This window comes from Microcebus murinus, chromosome X (genome assembly GCF_040939455.1).
Source record: "Microcebus murinus isolate Inina chromosome X, M.murinus_Inina_mat1.0, whole genome shotgun sequence".
NCBI classification, from domain to species: Eukaryota; Metazoa; Chordata; class Mammalia; order Primates; family Cheirogaleidae; genus Microcebus; species Microcebus murinus.
This window is the reverse complement of record NC_134136.1, coordinates 124804037-124828893: the sequence shown is the minus strand read 5'-3', so window position 1 is coordinate 124828893 and position 24857 is coordinate 124804037. Positions and strand designations below refer to the sequence as shown.

General features: G+C 36.6%; 1 protein-coding gene across 3 annotated transcripts in view; it reads right to left on the bottom strand.

The window, feature by feature from the left end:
• LOC105856253 (RNA polymerase III subunit K) overlaps positions 1 to 19817 on the bottom strand; it is a 114297-nt gene extending 94480 nt beyond the window's left edge. For 2 of the 3 annotated variants that reach the window (XR_012916037.1, XR_012916038.1), the window contains exon 1: positions 19759 to 19800. The gene's annotated coding sequence lies outside the window, so the exon portion shown is untranslated. Of the gene's footprint in view, positions 1 to 19758 lie in introns of all 3 variants that reach the window. The other variant, XM_075999610.1, reaches the window with a different exon arrangement.
• Positions 19818 to 24857: the final 5040 nt, after the last annotated feature.

The following is a 24857-nucleotide window of genomic DNA, read 5'->3' as shown; positions in this document are numbered from 1 at the left end:
ATTTTCACTTTCTGTAAGATTAGGGATTCTTGAATCCTTTTCCCAAAATGGGATAACTCTTAGGCAATGGCCCACTAGTCTGTAAAAATGTGTAGATGGGGCCAATTGTTAGCTAGAACATTCAGTACTAAGGTGAATACCTGACGTTTGGCCAACTGTACTGATCCCTATGTTCTATCCTTATCAGGAACATCCTGCTTAAGGCATGAAAAGCATCATCTCTCCAGCAAATTCCATCATGTGCAATGGTTGTGATGCCATCTGTAAAGTATACAAACTCCCATTGCTTTTCATTCTTTTGATCTCAAAGGGCTCCACACATGGCCAGGGGGTCTGGGACAGAGGTGACTCCTCTAGCACCATATTTAGCAAGGAACTGAAGACAGAGGAGGCCACCCTCCTCCTACATGTAGTAGATGCCAGAAGGCCCAGGTTTGGCTCCATCTTGTAGCTAGGCCTTAGTAGCCATGCCCAGCTGCGGTGCATGACTTCCATGACCCAAGGGCATAACAAGCAGCTGGGTAGAGAGTCAGAGGCTCAAGGGTTATGACAGCCTCTATTTCTAGGAGAGCCCACTATGTAGCCAGCAATTGTCACTCTAGTGGTATATAGAACAGGTCAAAGGAAGGCAGTTTCTTGCATCAAAAACCCATGGGAAATTTGGGACAATCATGGGTGGTCCAGAGACTCTAGGAGAAATGAGGAAGTTGCTAAAACCTCTATGGTGAAGCAGCATCTGGGGTCATAACAACAGTGTTTGTCATACTGGAATTTTGACAGATTCTGGAGCCTTTGTTGGAGGGGTCCCCACTTAAGATATGTTAACTTGCAAGAAACAGTGTAAATGGGTTTCAGAAAAATTTTAAAATTTATAAATGAGGAATATTTTGCCTCCAGAATGCAAATGAGCCCAAAGGAAAAGTTGTGGGTGCTAGGAGGGTCAATAGCTGCTTTCTTGACAGTGTCAGAGACAAGAGTGGTCTTCAATTTACCAAACAAATTTAAGGTATGTAACACATTAATTGCCATGTGAGTTGTATTTAACTCATGCTAATTCTGAGCCTAGGGCCTCATGAAGCATATGTAACTCACACATTTCTTTACCTTGGGAGCAGTGTGGTGTGCAGGCAACTCACACTGCCATGCTGTAGCACACGTTATGTGAAGGGTGCCCCCTAGGCAAAACCCTGCAGTTGGTTCATTAAAATCTTACTTGTTGATGTTCTTATTGTCATAATTAAAATTGATAATTTAATTGCATACAACTCACACACAGAAAACAATAAAAAATAACAAATTTTTCATAGAAAGGATCGTTTTATTTCTGAAGTTTTTATTCTATATTCATAAAAAAACACCATGGCCCCAAGGAAAATTTTTTTTCTAGTGTGGCAGTCAATGTGTTAAACAAGGTGGTAGGGCCTTGTACTATGTGTGGCACAATGACCCATCTCATTTTGTGAGTAACTTTGTGACTATTTGTATTTCCTGAATGTGTCAAATGAATCTCCTCAGGGGAAGATGTCATCAATTGATGTCATACCTGTGCTCCTGGAGGAAGTTGGATGCAGTTAACATCTTGCGTGAGAAGACTGTGTGTGATGGGAAGGCTACTGAGGTACGTCATGAATTGCCAAATAAATGTGTATTGTGTTTCTTCAGAGGTGAAGGCAAACTGAGGCTGAAAGGCTGTTGAAATAGGCACTGAACAGAACATATTAGCCAAATCTATAATGGCAAAATACTTATGAGTGTCAGATCTAATGGAATCAGTAGTATCAATAATATTGGGTATAGGGACCTTAATGCGTGGGACCATAATATTAGCATTATGGTAATCCACCATTAGGTGCCATTCATTTGAAGTTCAAGAACAGGCCGAATTGGGTTGGCTAAAGAGGCAGTGGGGATAATTACCCTTTCAACAAATAAAAATCAATGGCATAAAACAATAGTTATAAAATTGGTTTTGGGGCCTAAACATATAGAAATGTAATATAACAACACAAAAGAGTGATAAAAAGAGCTGCTAATCCACACAACAACATGGGTGATCTTAAACGCATATTTTAAGTTAAAAAGATAGTCTAAAAGAATACATACTTCATGATTCCATTAATATGACATTGTTCAAAAACAAAACTATAAAGCCAATGGGTCAGTGGTTGCCAAAGATTTGGGGACACAAGAGGGTTGACTAGATGAAGTACAGGTTGCTTGTTTTTTAGAGTGGTGAAGCTACTATGTAAGACACTGTAGTGGTACATGATGTTACCCATTTGCCAAAACCCACAGAATGTTATGGCACAAAGAGTGAACCTTAATATATGCAAATTTTTAAAAAGTCAACTAGGGGCCTTCTCTTTCACAGTAGGGAAAAGCTGGGGTAGGGGTGAGTGGCAAGGGGGGGTGTTGTCAACTAGGAGGGCAGGGGATTTCAGGATGGAATGCAGGCTATGACAGAAATTTTAACTGAATTACAAATGTTTGACAGAACCTCCCTGAAGAGGGTAGGAAGAAAATGTGTGCCACCTTAAGGAACTTTGGAAATGAGTAGAGACTGTAAGACTAAAGACAAAAGAAACTGTACATAAGCAGGGTTCTCTAGTTGGTAAAGTTGTTTCTTGTGGAAGTATGGGTTAATAATTCTGAAACTGTTGTCTGTGCACACTGAGATTGAACAAATCAGTAAATGGATGGTGGGGATAGGAGTCAGGTTCCTCACTGGAGTAGGAGGTTACAAATTAGCAAGGAGGGAGGGCTAGAATAAAGCATGCTTATGATACTGGATTAGAATCAGAGACATCAGTAGAAACTCACGTTCAGCTTAAAATAAATAAAGATGGAATATATATATATATTTATAAATATGTGCGCATACATAGTAGACATATTTGCTAACTCTGTCTGCTAAGAGGACCTAGAAGCAATGGCACGCTGATAGGAATGAGTACACCCAACAGTTAGATCTTGGTATGCAATGTCATTCTCTAATAAAAGAAATCTAAGGGCTCCATGGAGAAATGGCTAATTCTAGGGCTGGAGCATGGCCTATCTGAGATGAGCCTGCAGCATCTTGTAGTTCCAGAAAATAAGGTAGTCCTCAAAAAACAAAATGATGGGAGTTTGTCAAGAGACACAGGAGTGAATCTGAAACTATCCCAGTGACCAAAGTTGGAACAATGTGAGCAAAAAAAGTATATAATGTAGTATTGGATTATAATCCAAAGTATAAAATAAAAACCCCTGAGTCAATATTGATATAGATAAATGACTTAATAAATATGTAAATCGAAGACAGTAGTCAAATCTCCTGTAGAGAATCCAAACAATACATGCAGCTCCTATCCCCGCCACACACACAAAAGGAGATAGTTAATACCCATCTTTTAAATTTGGACTGCACATACTGGCTTCCTTCCAGAATACAGAACGGGAAGGGGAAAAAAGTAATTTTACAATGAAGTAAACTGGCAGACAGTACCTAAGCCCAGTGATCAAGATTAACGACATCACAGATAAGTCATGTTCACAGCATGTCCTCCTACTATTATGTGATGAGAATGGTACTTTATCTCTGTGCTATTCCTCTAAAGAAACCCATAACCCAGTTTAACCATGATAAAAACATCAGACAAACTCAAATTGAGGAACACTCTATAAAACAATTGACCAATACTCCTCAAAAACTGATAAGGTCATCAAAAAACACAGAAAGTCTGAGAAATAGTCATAACTAAGGGTAACCTAAGGAGACACTATGACTAAATGTAATGTGATATCCTGAATGGGATCTTTGAATAGGAAAAAAAAAAAAAAACTAAGGAAATCTGATAAAGTATGGACGTTTGTTAATAATTATGTATGTATCAATATTGGTTCATTAGTTGTGACAAATGTACATTAGTAATTTAAGATGCCAACAATAGCAGAAATTGAGTATGTGGTATAGAAAAGCTCTACTATCTTGGTGACAACTACTAACCTGTTAAATTAAAAACATCACACCCTGTCCTATACTGAAAGACTCCAGTGGAATATAAATTTGATACAGCCTATCTTCTAGACCTATAACCGACATGGGCCGACTACAGACAGCTCCTTCTGACCCTTTTTAACACAGAAAAACGGGGACATGTCTTAGCAGGCTGCCACTAAGTGGATAAAAAAAAATGCCCCTGTGGGAACCCTAAACCCAGAGGCTTATACTCAGAGACAACTCCCAGCAGAAGAGCCAGGTTAAAACCCGAACAATCCTGATGCCATGAGACAGCTCATGGCCTACAGGGAGGCCCTCTTACAGGATATCAGCAAAGGGGGATAGTGGGCCACAAATATAGCCAAGATCACTGAAATACTACAGAGATCAGATGAGAGTCTGGGAGCCTTCTATAAGAGACTGTGTGAGGCCTATTGAACATATACTCCCTTGGATCCTGAGGCCCCCGAAAATCAGTAAATAATCAACACCGCTTGTGAATCAGAGTGCAAGTGACATACACTGCAAGCTCTAGAAACTAAAAGAGTTTACTGGGATGAATGCCACTCAACTCTTAAAAGTCACAAAATCTTTATAAACAGAGATATTGAGGAGAAGAGGGAGGCTAAAAAAGGACAAAAAAAAAAAGACTAACCTAATCACAGCCACCTTACAGAAAATCTCGGGCCCACAAAAGACAAATCAGAAAGAAAAACCAAAAATAAAAAAGCGAACCAAGTTACGAAGAGATCAATATGCCTTTTATAAAAAGACTAGACACTAAAAAAATGTCCCAAACTAAAAAAAAAAAAAAAAAAAATCAAAAACAACTGCAACAGGGGCCTCACAGGAAAAACCCTAACTCCCTCCTCAATTCAGGCCAGGCTATTCTATTTGAAGACTGAGGGGGACTGGGCTCCTCACCTGTACCCGAGGAGCCTATGGTCAAGATGACTGTGGGGGGCAAAAATATCCAATTCCTCATAGACACTGAAACTACACATTTAGTAATGACTAGCCCTGTGGCCCCCTTGGCAAATCAAAAGATAGACATCTTAGGGCCCACCAGAAAAACAAGCCAACAATAATTCTATAAGCCTAAAAAATATGTCCAAGGCAGACAAAATGTACTCCACCAATTCCTATATATGCCAAAATGCCCATGCCCTTATTAAGACGAGACCTCCTTAGAAAACTACAGACAACAATCATCTCTAAAAAAGAAAAAATAAAACTAACAATCTCACCCCAAAAATTAATCTACACACTAAGGGTCCCTAGGAAAAAATAAATAAAAAATATTTAAGGGACAGAAAGGACATCCATTGCGACCAACGATAACTAGCCATTGGCCAACAGTCTAAAGACAACCCCCCGGGGTTAACAACACATCAAGAGCCAGTGGTCATCAACTCCAACCAAACACACTCCTCATACGCCTCTGTCAATATCCAATCCCTCAGAAAGCCTTAGAGGGAATTAATCCACATCTTCAGAGACCACGGGACAACAACATCATAGTACCCTACCAATCATCATAGAATACCCCCTTCTGCTCATCGAAAAACCAGGGACCCAAGATTATCAGCCATTACAGGACCTCTGGATTATAAACCAAGCTACTGTCACCCTACACCCAACTATCCCAAACTCTTACACACTGCTTAGCCTCTTACCTGCCTCCACAACCTGGTTCACTTATTTAAATTTAAAGGATACATTCTTCAACATCCAAGTAACTCCTCTGAGCCAAGAACTGTTTACTTTTAAATGGGAAAATCCAAAGATGGAGACCAAGAGCCAAAACACCTGTACACGACTTCCCCAGGGATTCAAAAATGCCCCCACTATCCTTAGAAAAGCCCTAGCGAGAGATCTACAGACCTTCCCGTCAGCCTCACTTGGCTATGTCATACTCCAGTACATTATCTATTACTTAGACATAAAGACCTAAAAGGATATGCCAAAAACACAGATGCCTTCCTCAAACATTTAAACCAATATAAAATTTCCAAAAAAAAGCCCAAATTTGCCTACAAACTATGAAATATTTGGGATTCCAACTCCTAAAGAAAAAAAACCTCCTAGACGGGGGACCAAAAAAAAGGCCACGTAGTCCATCCCTGAGCCCACCTCCCGATGCAGACTAAAAAAAATTCTTAAGAGCCATTAAATTTTGTCACATTTAAATGCCCAACTCCACAATTATCACTAAGCCCTTCTATAAAGTGACAAAGGGGAGAAAATCTTTCATTTAAAAAAAAAGACACCAAAACACTTTCCTCAAACTCAAAAAAACCTCCAGAAACACCTACACTAGGACCACCTAATTTAAAAAAAACCACTCTACTTTTACATATCGGAGAAACAGAAGCTAGCAGTGGGAATATTAGTAAAGAGAGTTGGGTCCTAAAAGACCAATAACATGCTTGTCAAAACAACTAGACAAAATAACTACAGAGTGGCCTCCATATTTGCAGACACTAACTGCCACCGTTCTACTTGCCCAAAAAAATGACAAACTTATTCTCAGCCAACAACTGATTATTCGGGTGCCTCTCTTGGTCTTGACCCTAATAAATACGAAAGCCCATCACTGGCTAACCAACTCTCACCTCACTAAATATCAAAGACTACTTTATAAAAATCCCAAAATTATACTTAAGACTATACAATGCTTAAACCTGGCTACCCTCCTCCCAGTAGGACCAGAACCGCTCTTCCATGATTATTAAAAAAAACCATCGCCCAAGGTCTATACGGGATGGCCTGACCTTAAAGGATGGCCCAACTCAGACCCAGACCTAGAGATGTTTATAAATAAAAACAATTCTATAAATTCTGACAAAACCCTGTGGGCTAGATATACAATAGTCACTCAAAATAAAATACTAAAAACCCAACCCCTGCCAGCAACACTTCCACTCAAAAAGCCAAACTCACTGCCCTCACAAGGACTCTTAAAATTAAAAAAAAAAAATAAACCTCTATACAAATTCTAAATATGCCTTTTTGACATTACATATACACAGGACACTATATCAAAAAAAGAAACTCTTACACACAAAAAAATTAAAACATCAAAAAAATATTAAGACTATTAAAGGCTGTCTAAAAACCTAAAAAAAATGACAGTCATACATTACAAGGGACATCAAAAAAAAATCTAACTCAGAGACTTTAAAAAAATACTAAGGCCAATACTAAAACATAAAAGGCAGCTACCCAAAAAACAGAGATGACAAAAGGGCTAATGACACCCTTATTGCCATGACTTCCAAACAAAATCCCAATACTCGCCCCTAAAACAAAAATAACTAAAACAAAAAAGGACTGAGACAGATAAAATAGATAATTCTTCCTAATAAAGTATTATTCCTCACTTCCTCGGGCCAAATATAATAAAAACAACCCATAAGGCCACTCATCTTAGACAAAAAACTACAGAAAAACTTTTAAAAAGATACTTTTTCATCCAACACCTCTGCACTTTGACTAAAACCACACACTCACGTTACACCATTTACAGCCAACACAATGCCAAACAAGGCCCAGCTGTGCCTCTGAAAATTCAGACAGTAGACGCTGTGCCCTTCGAGCACCTTCAAATAGACTTTTCTAAACTACCTCAGCACAACGGGTAACAATATTTATTGATACTAATATACACTACTCAAAATGGGTTAAGACTTTCCCTTACAGGATTAAAAAGACTCAAAAAATAAAGGTCCTATTAAAAAAAATAGTCCCTTAATATAGACTCCCCTTACAAATTGACTCAGACAACAGGCCTACCTTCATAACATAGCCCAGATGACCTCCAAAGGATTAAAAATCTCTTAAAAACGACATGCCACTTATAGGCCCCAAAATTCAGAAAAAAAATAAAAAAATTAAAAAACCATAAAAACAAGATTAAAAAAACTATTCCAAAAAACAAACCTTACCTAAGTCCAAACTGTCCCTATAGTCCTATTTAAAATCAGATACACCCCCACTAAAAAACCAGAATACTCGCCCTATAAAATATATACTAGGCCTCCTCCCATCCTTAAGTTCCTACCCAGATAACTATAAAAACAGAAAAAACTAAAAATTCATAAGATAATAAAGAAACTAAAAAATATACCAAATGCCTTAAATAAATAATGTCAAAAAAGGGTCCCCATTAACTTGTCAACTCCCATACACCCCTTCTCACCAAGGAATTGGGTGTGGGTAAATAATTAAAATTCTATCCTACTTAAAACAAGGTAAAAGGGGCCATTCACTATTATACTCACTACCCCAACAGCCCTCAAAATACAGCACATAACAACAAAAAGACAGCTCCAAATCCAGCTTGACAGACTCACACCCTGAGAATCCACTATGACTAACCCTAAAGAGAAAGAGCTCATCTAGCCCTACTCCAGTCACATCCCAAAAGCTGACTGGTCTACACATGGCCAAAGCCTAAGGGTGCTCCTAATAAAAAAAACATATAATAATCCCCTTAAAAATCAGTAGACTGGGATTAGGGTTATTAAAAATATTTCTATTCCATCATTTTAAAAAACCTATAGCCAAAAGACTAATTATTATTAATATAACTAAATCTTCTTCCCCACCAATAGTCAATTTTAATACCTGCCAAATATTATCCTATAACTCCCTACAAAATCAGAGACAACTTTCCTCAATTGACAAATATCTTTGTCCTTTCACTACAGATGAGTCTGCGATTAAAAACTATACAGATAAAAATGGGCCCCATCTAACTAATAAAAAAAATTACCCTAAAATCTACAGCCAGCCATACCAGTCCTAGACTAATATCTTATAAACCACCCAATTTCAAGGTTAGACCTCCAACTCTAAATACTCTACGTAAAAACCTAAGTTATACTTTACCCGGGAAACTCCAACTCCAGATTGCGAGACCTTACAATATAACCCAATACACATAATTGTTAATGTCCCTACCACTCTAGACCAGACCCCCACACTGTCCAAAGTCTATGGTCTAGGGATTAATATATCAGACAAAAATCTCATTAAAAATTTAAACTACAATTCCTTAAACCCCCAAATGGGACTCTTTCTATGCCTACAAACACAGAGGCCACCAAGCTCCCCCAAAATAAAAATAAATCTGTAATAACAATAAAAATTAAAAATCTAAAACAAACACTAGCTATAAAAACAAATTATCAAGATACATATGCCTGGATAAAATAAATCAAATATTCTGTCCACACTTTAAACAAAAACAACTATTACACTTATTACAACAAAAAGACCAAAAACTCAGATTATTCCTTTTCCTTTAGACTAGTCCACAAACCAGTAAAAATGACATACAGAGTTATTTTATTCCAAGACCCTGAAGCTGGGAAAAATACATCCTACACCTCATTGTCCTTACTATTCCTGATAACTAAGGGCTCTACAGGTCAGCCCCCAAGGGCCATAAAGCCACCTAGGACAGGCTCATGCCTGTAATCCTAGCACTCTGGGAGGCCAAGGCGGGCGGATTGCTCGAGGTCAGGAGTTTGAAATCAGCCTGAGCAAGAGTGAGACCCTGACTATAGTATAAATAGAAAGAAATTAGTTGGCCAACTAATATATATAGAAAAAATTAGCCGGGCATGGTGGTGCATGCCTGTAGTCCCAGCTACTTGGGAGGCTGAGGCAGTAGGATTGCTTGATCCCAGGAGTTTGAGGTTTCTGTGAGCTAGGCTGACACCACAGCACTCACTCTAGCTTGGGCAACAAAGGGAGACTCTGCCTCAAAAAAAAAAAAAAAAAAAAAAAAAAAAAAAAAACACCTATGACAGGGCCTAATTTCACCTCCTGCCTCTCTAGGTTAAAAAACAAAAAAACAAAAAAAAACTTAACCTCAGTTAAAAATTTAACTTGGATTTAACAATCAAAGACAAAAATTCTCCTCATTAACCAACCAAACTATTTTACTCATCCCACAAGCCAACACATAATATCATAGACATCACCTATTTAAAATTCTTCCAAGAAATTAAAGTAACACTTATACCCTGATACAATTAACTATCCCTTTTACACTGACATTCCATCCCCATAACCTATCTCAATCATTCTCTCATTCCCGACACACAAAAAATGTCCAGCAAATTCCAGGAAAATCCTTTGACCCACACATATATCTAGATACTACTGGGGTACCACAAGAAGTACCAAATAAATTTAAGACTCAAAATCAAACAGCCACAGATTTTAAATCTTTTCTGTTTTGGTAGGTCACTACCAATGAAAATATAAACTAAATAAATTACATCTACTATAACCAACAAAAATGTATTAATTACACTAAAATGCCATTAAAATATTACTAAACAATTAAACCCCACTAATAAAATAACTTAAAAAACAAATTAGCCCTAGACATAATCCTGACAAAAAATATCTATATAATAATTAAAAGACAATATTACATCCATATTCCTAACACAGCCCCTAATGACAGCATCACAAAAGCCCTCCAAAGACTAACCACTCTTACCAATAAATTAACTAAAAATTCTAATATAAAAAATTCCATAAAAACAGATAAAAAATAGTTTAAAAATAAAAAACTTATAACCTCTATTTTAACTTCACTTATTATAATTATAAAAATATGTAATAAAATACTATATTATCCCTTATACCCAAAAATTAACTCAAAGACTAATAAAAACTACCCTTACTAAACACAGTTCTTTCAGGCCCCCTCTCCCTTATCCTAGACAAATATTACTAACATTAAAAAAATTAAAAATTTAAAAGTAAAACTCCTTAAAATAATAGTCTCAAAGGGGGGAATGTGGTAGGGGTCCTCAGCCCCTGTAAAATAAAAAGAAATTCTATGGGAACTCTGTACCAGGGACTAAAGTTATAAAAACTACTAATGAGTCTAAATTATAAAACTACTAACTTATTAACCTTATGACTTCTATAATTTACTTACTTACTTACAAAGAGTAGGCCTACACCAGAAAGATAAAAACTCAAGGCCGACATACATGCCTGACCACTGCCTGCTCAGGACCTTGCCCCCACCAAAAATAGAGATAACTACATTGTAACTGTGCCCCTCACCCTTCCTAAAAATATATAAAGGACTATTACACTCTTTATTTAGAACTCAAAATTTAAACCCTGTCCTCTAAACCTCACCAATAAATAAACGTTCATCTTCTCCCTCACCCAATCTCTAAGTCAGTCATTAGGAGAAGGCTCCCCTTTCTCCTCCTACAACACTGTATCTTACTCATTCAAATTATTATTTTTGTCTATCTCCTTTTCTTTATTCCCAATACCCTGAAGTATAGCTTCTTTCCATTCTAATCCATTTCCAAGGATGCAGTACCCTTTTTCAAACAAAACCTTATCCAAAGGCCCATTAAATAAAAGAGATAGAACACAGTAATTCTTGTTGAAGTGCAAGTGGAGAACCCAGAACCCCCACCACCCTACCTTCTCTTCCTTACCTGAAGTTTCTAAAAAGGTTGGAGGAGCACAATTTGGAAAATCACAGCACCTCACCTAATTACAAAGTTATCTTTATTATGTTACCTTTAACTTCTCTGAAATTCTAATTACACGTCTATGAAATAGAAATGGTATTACTTAACTTACAGGCTTGTGAGAGAACCAGAGGCAGTATTTTCAAAACATTTAATACAGTGTGTTAAACATGGTCTGCAGTCAAAAAATGGGGGCCATTTCGTAGTAAGAATAAACAAGAGACCCTGTCGTAAGTATGGAATATGTTGCCTTGCTCAGTGGGAACTCAGTTCTAATTCAGTGACCATTCTTGAATGATAATCAGATCGTAACATTTCTCCATTCAAACCCTTCCCCATCAGGTTCCAGCCTATTAGTATAAAAAGGCCCTCCATGACTTTGCCTATAAGCCTACCCCTCCCACCACTCTTCACTGCCTTCATCTATTAACTTATAGATATCTTTCAATATCTAGCATAGATACTATCTCCACCCAAAAGACTTCCTTACCACCTGCACACTGCAGTTAGATTGCACTCCTCTCTGCTTCTATAATGTTACATTATTTACCTATATAATTGTTGTTTACATGTTCCTCCTTCACTCTAAACTGAGAGGTCTTTGAGGGCAGGACTTTGACTCATCTAAATATCCAGTACCTCGTTTTGGATACAGTTTATGTCAATCAAAATATACTGAAGAGAGTTACAATCACCAGGACAACTGCAGCCCTAAACTCCCCAGCTCCCAGTCAATCTATATAGTCAGACTAAAAGTGCTCAACATTTCTACTCATTAGGGAAATGCAAATCAAAACTACAATGAGATATCACCTAACGCCAGTGAGAATGACCTCTATCAAAAAGTCCCAAAATAACAAATGCTGGCGTGGATGTGGAGAGATTGTAACACTCTTACAACTGCTGGTGGGACTGCAAATTAGTACAACCCCTGTGAAAAGTAATTTGGAGATACCTCAAAGATCAAAAAATAGAAGTACTATTTGATCCACCAATCCCATTACTAGGCATCTATCCAATGGAAAAAAAGACATTCTATAATAAAGACATCTGCACTCAAATGTTTATAGTAGCACAATTCACAACTGCAAAGATGTGGAAACAATCCAAGTGGCCATCAATACATGAGTGGATTAATAGAATGTGTTATATGTATACTATGGAATACTACTAAACTACAAAAAATAATGATGAACTACCACCTTTTACATTATTTTCCTGGATAGAGATTGAGCCCATCCTTCAAAGTGTGGTATCACAAGGATGGAAAAACATGTACCACATGTCCTTGCCATCAAATTGGTACTGATCAACACTAAGGTATTCACATGGTAGTAATACTCATGGGGTGGTGGACAGGTGTGGGGGGTGGAGGGGCAAACTCACAGCTAATGGAAGCAGAGCATACTGTATGGGGGAAGGACATGCTTGTAACCCTGGTTTGGGCAAGGCAAACACAACACATGTAACCAAAATATTTGTAATATCCTGAATTAAAAATAATAAAAAAAAATTTAAAAAATAAAGGCCAAAAAAAAAAAAAAAGATTAACAGCCATATATGAAGCCTTGGAAATCCTAAATATAAAGGAAATGGGGATTTAGGCTGGGAACACAAAACCCTCCAAGAGTCATGTATTTTCTGTATCTTCCCCTAGGGAGGTAGGCAAAAGAGAGGAAAGGGGCTGCTATGGTTTGGATATGGTTTGTTCCCACCAAAACTCATATTGACATATGATCCCCAATGTGGTAGTGTTGGGAGTTGGGGCCTAGTGGGAGGTGTCTGTGTCCTGGAGGTGGATCCCTCATGAATGACATGGTGCTGTTCTCTCCGCTCTTCAAAGAAAGGATTAGTTCCTGTGAGAGAGGGTTGTTATAATTACCCAGCCTCAAGTATTCTGTTATAGCAATGCTAAACAGACTAAGACAGGGGCATCTCCTTGAGAAGAAACAGGGATTTGACCAAGGAGGATCAGGTATTTTTAATTCTGCAAGGGTGGGTAAGCATTCTGGTTTCTAAATACCAATGTTCACTGAAAAATTACATGGCCCCTTGCAAAATGGCCAATTCCAGGGCTGATGCAGAGAGTGTACATGATGAGCCTAAAATATCTTATGCCAAAAATCAAGGAAGCCGGCAAGGACTAATGAGATCATGTGAAAAGGGCACAGGAGCCAAATAGAAAGGGTTCCTAATTTCTAAGATGACACTGTTTAAGCATTTAAAAAATGACCACAATAGATTGATACACTTAAAATTAACAAAAATCCATGAATTCTTAATGATATTAAAGAAAACAATGGCGGTCACTAAGAAACCAACTCATTACTACAAAAATTGATAAGTAAAAAAAAGCAGCAACAGCATTTATCCTGACTGTTATGAAATATATTTAAAGACAAAAAAATAGTTGATAAGGAATATGTCTTCTTTATAAAATAATTCCAGTTAATAATGTAAAAGGATTGAAAAAATTAGATATCACCATTTTTCAACTACTACGGAAATAATGAATCTAGGCAATTATCATCAATGGCTGCTAAAACCAATAGGTGAAAGGTTGGTAGGAAAAGCTACAACTGAGGGATCAGACTGACAACACCTCAAATGACAAATGAATCCTAGCATCAGTAAGAAAAAAATAAAACTAGACATGATAAAATGCAATAACTGAAATTGAATCTAATGAAGCCGCTATCTCTAAATGCCAGCGAACAGGAAATACGATGTGAAAACAAATGCCACCTCAAGGAAGCAATCACTTAAATCCAGAATATGAGACATTCTATAGGACTAATTAATGACTTAATTTCTATAACTAATCAATAGTCTTTTAAAAGGGGGCTATGGAAGGGCTTTATGAGAAAGGAGACGTGATAGAAAAACATCTAGTGGCAATAAATGGCCCCTGTTTGGATACTGACTTCTCAAAGCTGCTATATAAAGATTTCTTTTTGGAATATTTTATTGATATTAATTCTCTTGCTTGGATTGAGAGTTCTTCTGAGAGTTCCAGTATCTAATAATCTTTTTTTTTATTTCAGCATATTATGGGGGTATAAATGTTAAGGTTATGTATATTGCCCTCCCCCCCCCAGTCAGAGCTTCAAGGGTGACCATCCCCCGATGGTGTACCTTGCACTCATTATGTATGTATATACCCATACCCTCCTCCCCCCTCCCATCTGCCCAACACCCAATAAATGTTATTCCTATACATCTCCTTAGGTGTTGATCAGTGAAACCAATTTGCTAGTGAGTGCATGTGGTGCTTGTTTTTCCATTCTTGGGATACTTCACTTAGTAGAATGGGTTCCAGCTCTATCCAGGAAAATACAAGAGGTGCTAGCTACATCACCATTGTTTCTTATAGCTGAATAGTACCTCATGGTAAACATATCATGTAAATTTGAATATAGACTGAATATTACATGATATAAGGAATTATTGTTTCTCCATTAAGTATTATAAGGGCCTGGTGGTTACTCAAAGCACCCATGAGTTAGGGATGCATAGTGAGTTATTTACCTGTATAATGACATGATGTCTGTCTGGGATGTGGAAAAAAAATACGTGAGAACAGATAAAACAAAATTGGCAAAATGGTATTCATTGTTGAAGCTAGGGAATGGATACATGCATGTTTATTTTACTCTTTTCTACCTTGAATAGATTTGAAAATTTATATAATAAAAAAGACACAGAAGCCAACATGAACGGGTTTCTACTGGCCATGATTGAACACTTCGAGCAACAGAGGAAATAATGACTGCAATGGATTGAAAAGTTCTAAATATATAAATATTCACAAGTTCAACAAAATAGAGAAAACAACACCAATACAATCTCAAAAAACATAACAATACACTGATCTAGGTTGGATGATGGTTTTAAGTACCAGCTAAAAAAGGCTTGTTAAAGAGTAGTTATTAGATGATATTAGGGAATTACTGTTCATTTTCCTTAGATGATGGTAATTAACTATTACAAAATGTTGCTAATATTAGGAGATGAATGCTGAGATATTTAGGGGTGAAGTGCAATGATATGTGTTCCCCAAACTGATCTATTAAACGGCATTGCAATCAAAATGCCAAGAAGAATTTCTGTGGAAACTGACAAGCTTATTCTAAAATGTATACAGAAATTCAAAAGACCAAGAGTAACCAAGGCATTATTGAAGAAAAAAAAAAAAAACTGTAGGACTTACATGACCATAAGGTATATTGTAAAGTTAAATCAAGACAGTGATATTCATAAAATGATAGACAAACCAAACTGAGCAGAATCCAGAACCAAACCCACATATATAACACAATGATTTGATTCGTGAAAAAGAAGACACTACAAAAGGGAAAAAAATGATCTTTTCAGTAAGGGGTTTTGGGTTGATCAGATGTCCATTTCAGCAACAACAAAAATGGGCCTTTACCCATACCAACAATATATACAAAAATCAATTACAGACTGTAAATATGAGATTAAACAATAACAGAGCATAGAAAAATATCTTCATAATCTTGGGAAAGGCAAAGATTCATTAATCAGGACAAAGGAGCATAACCATAAATGGGAAAAATGATGAACTGAATGATATTAAAATTCAGATATTCAGTTCATCAAAAGACACTATTAAGAGATTGAAGATGCAAGCCACTGAGATTTGTAACACATATATCTGACAAAGTATTCACATCTTTAATATAGAAAGAACCCCTATAAAGCAGTAAGAAAAAAATAGTTCAAGAGAAAAAAATAGTCAGAAAACTTAAACAGGCATCTCATAAAAGATATCCAAATGGCTAACAAACATATGGAAAGATGCACATTCATCACCAAAGAAATGCAAAATAAAACCATAATTAGATACCACTCAGAACCAATAAAATGGCTACCTTTTTTTTCAAAAAAAAAAGTGTTGGCAATATTCTAGAGCAACCTGAAGTCTTAAAATTTTCTGTTAGGAGAGTTTTTACACAATCACTAAGAAAAACTAGTTGGCAGCATCTATAAAAGCTAATTATATACATAACCTAGGATTCAGCAATTCTCTTAGGTATATGCCCAACAGAAATGTGTGCATATATCTCCAAAAGATACAGGTACTAGAATGTTCACAGTACTACTTGCAAGCCAAAAGTGGAAGCAATCAAAATGTCCATCTACAATAAAAGGGCTAACGATATTGTGGTATATTCTACAATGGAATAGCAAAGAAAATAAAATAATTACTACTGTACCGAATAACATGGATAAATCTCAAAAACAAAACCTTAAGCCAAAGAAGCCAGACACAAAAAAATCTGTACAAACCGTACTATTACATTTTTATAAAGTTCAAAAACAGGCAAAATTATTATTATAAATACAGTGATAGAAGCCAGGATTGTGATTAATTTGGAGTAAGCTGTGACAGGGAGGGGATATATTTAAGGTCTTTCAAAATTTCTTGATCTTGATGCTGGTCACACAGGTGAGTTCACTTTGTGAAAATGCTTTTGAGCTATACATTTATGTGCACTTATCTGCACGTATTCAAATTTACATAAAAATAATGCCTGCAAGTCTCAAATGGTCCAGCAAAAATAGAACAAAAATGGATGGATGGAGAGAGAAAGAGATCAAATAAGTGAGTAAGCTAATATGGCAAAGGATAACAACTGTTGAATTTAGAGTTAGTATAAAAGAATTCATTATACTCTTCTTTTAACTTCTAGTTGTTTAAATTTTTTATTTTAAAATGTTCTGGTAAAAAGACTCATCATACCTCTCAGCTTTTAATATTTATAGCTAGGGAATAGTTCAAGCACCTGATATAATCCCACTTCTCAAAGGAAATTTATAAAAAAGAAATTTCTATACCCATATTGTCTTACAAAATAATAGTCTCTGTATTTTCTACTTCTCATTAATACACAGAGAGAACCAGACCACAACTGAGTGTCTGACAGACCTTAACTCCATGAACTGCACCACAGTTTAGCAAGTTAACATAGACTTCTGAGTCTTGGTTTTATCATCAGTAAAATGACAATGATAATACTGACCTTAGAAAGTGGTTTTGAATATTAAGGGAGAAACTATATTTAAAAGCTTGTCTGAATATATGTAACCGAAGTGTTTGTACCTTCGTAATATTCTGAAATAATAAAAAAAAAGCTTGTCTGTTACAAACAAGCACTGAATTCATTTCAATTTACCATACCAAATATTTATGGGCAACATATTATTAACACACAGTGATAAGAGCAGTGAGAGAGGTAAGCAAATGTGCTGTAGGATAGCACACAATGCACCAGCAATAAGCAGACTGAGGATGAAGTGAGGATGGAGAAAGAGGTATCTTCCTAGAGAGGCTGACAATTCACCTAAATGGTAGCAAAAAAAAAAAAAACTAGCCAGGGGAAAGAGGATCTGGGAAATTTATGTGGATAGATCAGGTTATTTGAGTATATAGTGCTGAATTAATGCTGTGCAGAAAAGTAGCCACTGGGAAAATGGGAGAAAGGGTATAGGAAACAGTGAACAACAAATAGAGAGACCATGACATAGACATATCCCCTTTTCCCACTAATATTTGCATATTTTGTGCCCTCACTTCCTTTAGGTCTCTGCTCAAATGTCACCTTACCAGTGAAACCTTCCTGACCACCCTATCTAAAGTAGAACAGCCCCTGCACATCACAATATTATATATTTATTATATATTAATTTATTGTCTGTCTCCCAGCTAGTTTAAAAGACTTCGTCTGTTTTTGTTTTCCACTGCTGTATCCCCAGTCCTTAGAACACTGTCTGGGACATAAAAGTTATTCAATAAAAAAATGAATGAATGGATAGATGGATGCACAGTGGGTTGAAAACAGTGTGATAATATTTAAATGCTGTGTAACAATGATTTGAATAGAGAATAAAGAGACATCACCAATACCCTTTGAAAAAGTTCTTAAGTGTTTTAGTATCATGAAATCTTTGCCTCATTGTTTATTCTAAAAGAAATGAAAATTATACCTAGCCTAGAAAAGGCTTATTTTGACAAGCATAACACACTAGCTACAGCAGGGAGTAAACTGCTTATTCAAGTAGAACTTTGGTTAAATTCTCCTTTACATCCTGAGAGAGCCTGAAAAACCTCTGATTCTCACCATAACTTAATGATTATTTGGGTAAAGAAAGCAAATTGTAATTATTAACTAATGTTCTCACAATATAAATTTCACATAACAAATGGAACGGGAAAATACATTTCACATTGCAACAAACAAAAAAGACAAAATTCACATTGAAACAAATAAATTATATAGTACTTGCAAAACTCTGAGGAAAACAATCTTTGAAAAATGTCAGCTTGCTGTTCAATGTTGCTACCAGAGACCAGAAAAGAATTTGCACAATAAATTCAACTGATATAAAGTAATCCATTTGCAACTGAATGCCATTCTTGTCAACCATTTCTCTAAGGTAAGTTTTACAGGGGATGGGAAACCTTCTGCCCTCTCTAGCTGACACCAGGCAAAACACATCAGGTTTGCGTCCCCTAAAATTTGGGAATTCAGTTCTATAGCAACATAAATAACAAATGAAATGAGTAAAGGGCTGAAATCAATGCAATGATATCTAAATGATGTGTCATTTTGTTTAGAGAAGGAAAAAAGTACATAATTTGAACAAGTCCCTATGTCTCTTAGGGCTCTAAGATTTCTGCTTCTTTCCTTATACTTAAAAAGAACAAAAAATAGCCTTGGCCTTGAAGTCACACCTACTTTTGCAAAGTATATAATTAACTGGCCTCTGCAGAAGAAGGGCAGGAAAGCCCAATAGCCAGCAGGGGGAGTAAAACACTGGAGTTGTGAGGAAAAGGACGGCAGGTTCCGAGTGGGGGAGGGGGCTAGCTAAAAGGATGCGGGGTGGGAAGGAGGGGAGCGGCCGGAGACCTGTGGTAGAGAAAATGACCTAGGCTCAGAAAAACTGCGTAGAGAATCTGGGATAAAGAGGAGAGGTGAAGCATGACCACAGGTGAGGCGGATAAAAGGACCACAAGAGTAAGGAGGGGGCGCGGGTGCGGGACTTCCATCTCCGGAGGAGGAGAGGGGATAGTGAGGCGAGAAGGAACCATGGGCGTCAGAAGCATCCTTTACAATGTACTTTGGGGACGAATTCTCCTTTCCATCCCATGTTCAGGCAAAGAGGAAGTTTCCGTGGAGTTTACAGGGATTCATTTGTGAGAATTATCAGTCCCTTCTTTAAACTCACCTTGATGAAGTAGGCAGCGATGATGGCGTGACCGGAAGTGCTATCCTCTTTGGCTTGGCGGAAGCTTTAGTTTCTGCAGCCTCCACCCCCTCCTTCATTCCGGGCAACTTCCTGTGCCTCTCTAGCACCCCGCACTCCCCGCAGCGCTTTATCTCATTGGCTCACTCACCACATCAGAAGCTGGAAAGTGCTGTAAATCAGTTGGGGAGAGAGAAATCAGTAACTTTACAAATCCTAGCTCTGTTCATCCCAGGAACTGCAGTATCTCTGCCAAGCCCTACGTTTACAATTCGTCACTTTGCTTTATTGAATCCCCTTAGAAATACCTCACCTTAGTCTTTTAATTCAGGCCTCATTATCTGTCTTGGATGTCTAGTTACATATTTACCACACTAGTTTACTGGTTTTTGGCACACCATTTTGCCAAAGTTCATTTTTATTAGTGGTATACTTTGATTTCAAGCTTTTTAAAAAATCTTAAACCTAGCCGGGTGCGGTGGCTCACGCTTGTAATCCTAGCACTCTGGGAGACCAAGGAGGGCGGATCACTGGAGCTCAGGAGTTCGAGACCAGCCTGAGCAAGAGTGAGAGCCAGTCTCTACTAAAAAAATAGAAAGAAATCAGCTGGACAACTAATATATATACATAATTGTATATATATGTATATACGTATATGTATATATATACATATACGTATATACATATATGTGTGTGTGTGTATATATATAATTAGCTGGGCATGGTGGCGCATGCTTGTAGTCCCAGCTACTGGGGAGGCTGAGGCAGGAGGATCACTTGAGGCCAGGAGTTTGAGGTTGCTGTGAGCTATGATGATGCCACGGCACTCTAGCCTGGGCAACATAGTGAGACTCTGTTTCAAAAAAATATATTAAATCTAAATCATTTTTGTCTTGGTATGGTATCCAGAGAGTTATTAATAGATGCCATATTCATATTTCGAAATGAATAAAGGTGGACTTATTTAGAAAACATTCTTGTATACCTACATACTCCCCAAGAAAAGGAAGAAAATGACAACTGAAAAAATGTTTCAATAAGCACAATTCTCACTCTGGTTAAAGATCTTCAGAACAAGTTCAATATTGAATTACTAATTGCCACTATCTCCAGAAAGCTCTTGGGGACCCAAAATCTACACCATGGTTCTCCTCTTTTGTGGTTATTTTTAGCCAGTCCGCAAGTATATACCGAGCACCTACCATGTCCCAAACACTATGCTACACCCAGAGGCACTAGATTAGGAGTCCGCAGCCTAGAGGCTAAAGATATTATTTAAACAAATAAGAGCCTAGCATTAAATAGGTGTTTATCAATATTTGTTAAGTGAATAACTGACCAAAATGTGGTCAGGATAATGAAGGGAACTAGCAGAAGGTCCTTCCTTTAGCTGATATTTTTATAATTTATTTCAACAATTTGACTCACATTTTCTGATTCAACCAACAAATTGTGAACACTCACTCAGTTCAAGGTTTTGTTCCTGATGCCAACCATACAAAGAAGAATGAGATAGTCCTAGATTTCAAGACCCTCTACCCACTGGGAGAGGCAAACACATAAACAACTGGCAGCATTAAAATGTAAGAATAATAATTAGTAAAGAGTAGAATATGTAGATATTATGGCTATCTCATTGACTCAATGAATTCTACAATCCTAAAAGTGACATTATCTCCTACAGGATGCTCAGTAAAGACTTGTTTAATGTTGACTAAATGAATGGGTGGACGAAAGGGAAGAATGGCAGTGGAATCGAAGTACAGTGTGAAAAGAGCAGCAATGAGACATGAGGCTGGAGATGTAAGAAGCAGCCAGAGAGGTAAGGACCTTGTATGCCATGTCATGGAGTTTGGACTTAATTATAAGGAAAACAGGAAGCCAAAGAAGAATTTTAAGCAAGAAAGTGTATAATAATGTTTCTAAGCCAGAAGATAGAAAATTGGTTGTACTGATGCAATCCTGGAGGCAGAGGATTGGTTTATAGGCTACTGAGATAATCAGTGAATAAATACAGGAAAGTATTGGCTTATGCTTTTAAGAATTAATTGTATTTGGGAGTTGGACTAGAGAAAAATAGGCAATGGATTATTACAAATCCAGAGGCATTGAAACCTGAACATTTTCCTCGACTTTCTCCTCATTTTAAAAATTTGATTAATTAATACAAAAAATGTTTATTGGATGGTTAATATGCACCCTCAGGATAGAATAGTGCATCATATCCTGAGGCTAGAATAGTGATCAAAAAAGATGAAAATGTCTGTCCTCACAGGACTTACATTCTTTTGTCAGATAATAAAATATTTAATAAAATACATGCTAAAGGGTGACAAGATAAATTAAGAAACAAGCCAGTAAGTAGGATAGCAATGTAAGTGAGTAGGGAAGAAGGAATTGCCATTCTAGGAGGCCTCTAGGAAAGGATGATGTATGAGCAGCATTTATAGACTTCATCCTCTTCTCAGAGTCACCAGGATCACCATCTTAGTTCAGACTCTCCATATTACTCCCCAGTCTCAATACCTTAGCATGGTACGCAAAAGCTTTGGTAGTCTAAATCTGTCTCTTGCTCACTAAAGCCTCATCTTTCACCACTCAGCCTCTCTTAGCCTAAGTCCAAGTCTCATAAACTGCTTTTAATTTGGAAAATGCAACAAGATCTCAAATCTCTGTGCTTTCACATGCATTATTTAACTTAACAATGTCTGAATTTTCAAAGATTATGAACAAAATGTCATATGACTCAAGAAGAGATGGAGATCAGAATTAAATTGCTTGGGAGAGGGGTTAATATATTTTTAAAATTCAGACATTGTTAAGTTAAATAATTTTAATAAATTTTCAAGAGTAACCACTAAAATAGCAGAAGCAGAGTGAGAGAAAAATTAGGATAAGGAAAAAATGCATAAATTCAAACCAGTAGAGATAAAATGGAATGTGATAAAAAGTTTCGATCAGCAAAAAAATAAAGCACATACCTATATAAACAGAAAGACACATAGATTGATAGTGTTTATCTCTAGTGTGGGTGATAAAAGGTAGGGGAGGATATCACAGCCAGATGCAATTTATCAGTAATTATCTTGCTGCTGCATTGAGAGATGCTTCAGAAGTGTTGTTTTTATAATTTACAAATATAGTAATAGCACATGTATTATTTTATATGAATCATATAATAAAAAGATAAATAATAATTTAAAAATAAACAATTACTAAAAAGGGACAAAATGAAATATGATAAAAACTCTTCTTATAATACCTGGCCCCCAACCACCTAATTTCCTCTCCATAGGCGACATGTTTCTTCTATTTATACTTTCAGAGATATTTTATACATATGTAAAATAACACATGAACATATATTTCACATTTTTACCAAATGATAACATATGATACAAACTATTTTGCTCCATGATTTTTTCACTTAACTATACATGTAGGCATTCATTTCACACTGATACATAAAGAGATTCCTCATTTCTTTAAATTAACATAACAAATGAGGCCAAGTGAGGTGGCTCACATTTGTAATCCTAGCACTCTGGGAGGCCAGGGCGGGAGGATTCCTTGAGCTCAGGAGTTTGAGACCAGCCTCAGCAAGAGTGAGACCCCATGTCTACTAAAAATAGTAAAAATTTGTCAGGTGTGGCACGCACCTATAGCCCCAACTACTCAGGAGGCTGAGGCAGAAGGATCACTTGAGCCCAGGAGTTTGAGGTTGCTGTGAGCTAGGCTGACTTCTGGCCTGGGTAAGAGAGTGAGACTCTGTCTCAAAAAAAAAAAAAAAAAAATTATAAATCAACATACAGTAAATGACTTCTTTTGGTATATACAGTTCTGTGAGTATTAACACATGTATAGATTCATGTAACCATACTATAATCAGGATACAGAAAACTCCCAGAACCCCCAAAAGTCCCTATACTATCGTGTTTTAGTCACATGGCCCTTCCCACCCCACTGGCAAAGACTGATCTGTTCTCTGTCAATCTAGTTTTGTACAGTATTTTCTAAAATGTCATTTAAATAGAGGCATTTAGTAAGTAACCTTTTGAGACAGGTTTCATTTACTTAGGATAATTCCTTGAGATTCATTCAAGTTGTTGCATGTATTGATTGTTCATTAGTCTTTATTTCTGAATAGTATTTTATCATATGGATGTACCAAAAATTGTTTATCTGTTCACCCACTGAAAGAAATTTGGGTGGTGTCCAGCTTTGGGGGATGATGAATAAATCAGCCATAACATTGAAATACAGGTTTTTGCATGATTATAAGTTTTAATTTCTCAAAAGAAATGCATAGCAGTAGGAGTGCCGGTAAATGGATATGGTTTGTGGATGTTTTACTTTATAAGAAACTGCCAAAATATCTTCCAAAGTGGCTGTACCATTTTGCATTCCCACCAGCAGTGTGTAAGAATTCTAGTTGCTCTACATCCTTGCCAGCACTTGATATTCTTCTTACTTTTTATATGTTAGCCATTCTGATAGAATCTATTTGTGGTTTTAGTATACACTCCATTTGTTGAAAGGACTATCATTTCTCCATTGGATTTGCGCCTTTTTAAAATAGCAATTCACCATACTATATTTGTGTGAGTCTATTTCTGAGCACTCTCTTCTTTTTCATGATTTATGAATCATCCCTTCACCAGTAACCAGTACTATACACAGCCTTGATAACTGTAATTTTTTTTTGCATAGGAATAAAGAATGTGTATTTGATATAGTACACAAATAACCACATTCCAAATATTTTATATTGGAGTACAAATACATAAATGAATAAAAGGAAGAAAATGACCAATTTATATATCAACTTTCAACACAGGATCATTTCTTTTTTTTTTATTTCAAATTCTGTGGGTACAAATATTGTTAGGGTTACATATCTATCTCAAGTAGTGTGGTTCTTCCAAATTTATTCTTCATTTTAAAAATTGTTTTGGCTATTCTAATTGCTTTGCTTTTCCCTATAAATTATAAAGTCAGCTTTTCTGTAACTATAAAAAAATCCTGTTGTGAATTTGGTTGAAATTGTAAATCTGTAATTCTATAGATTAACTTGGGCATAT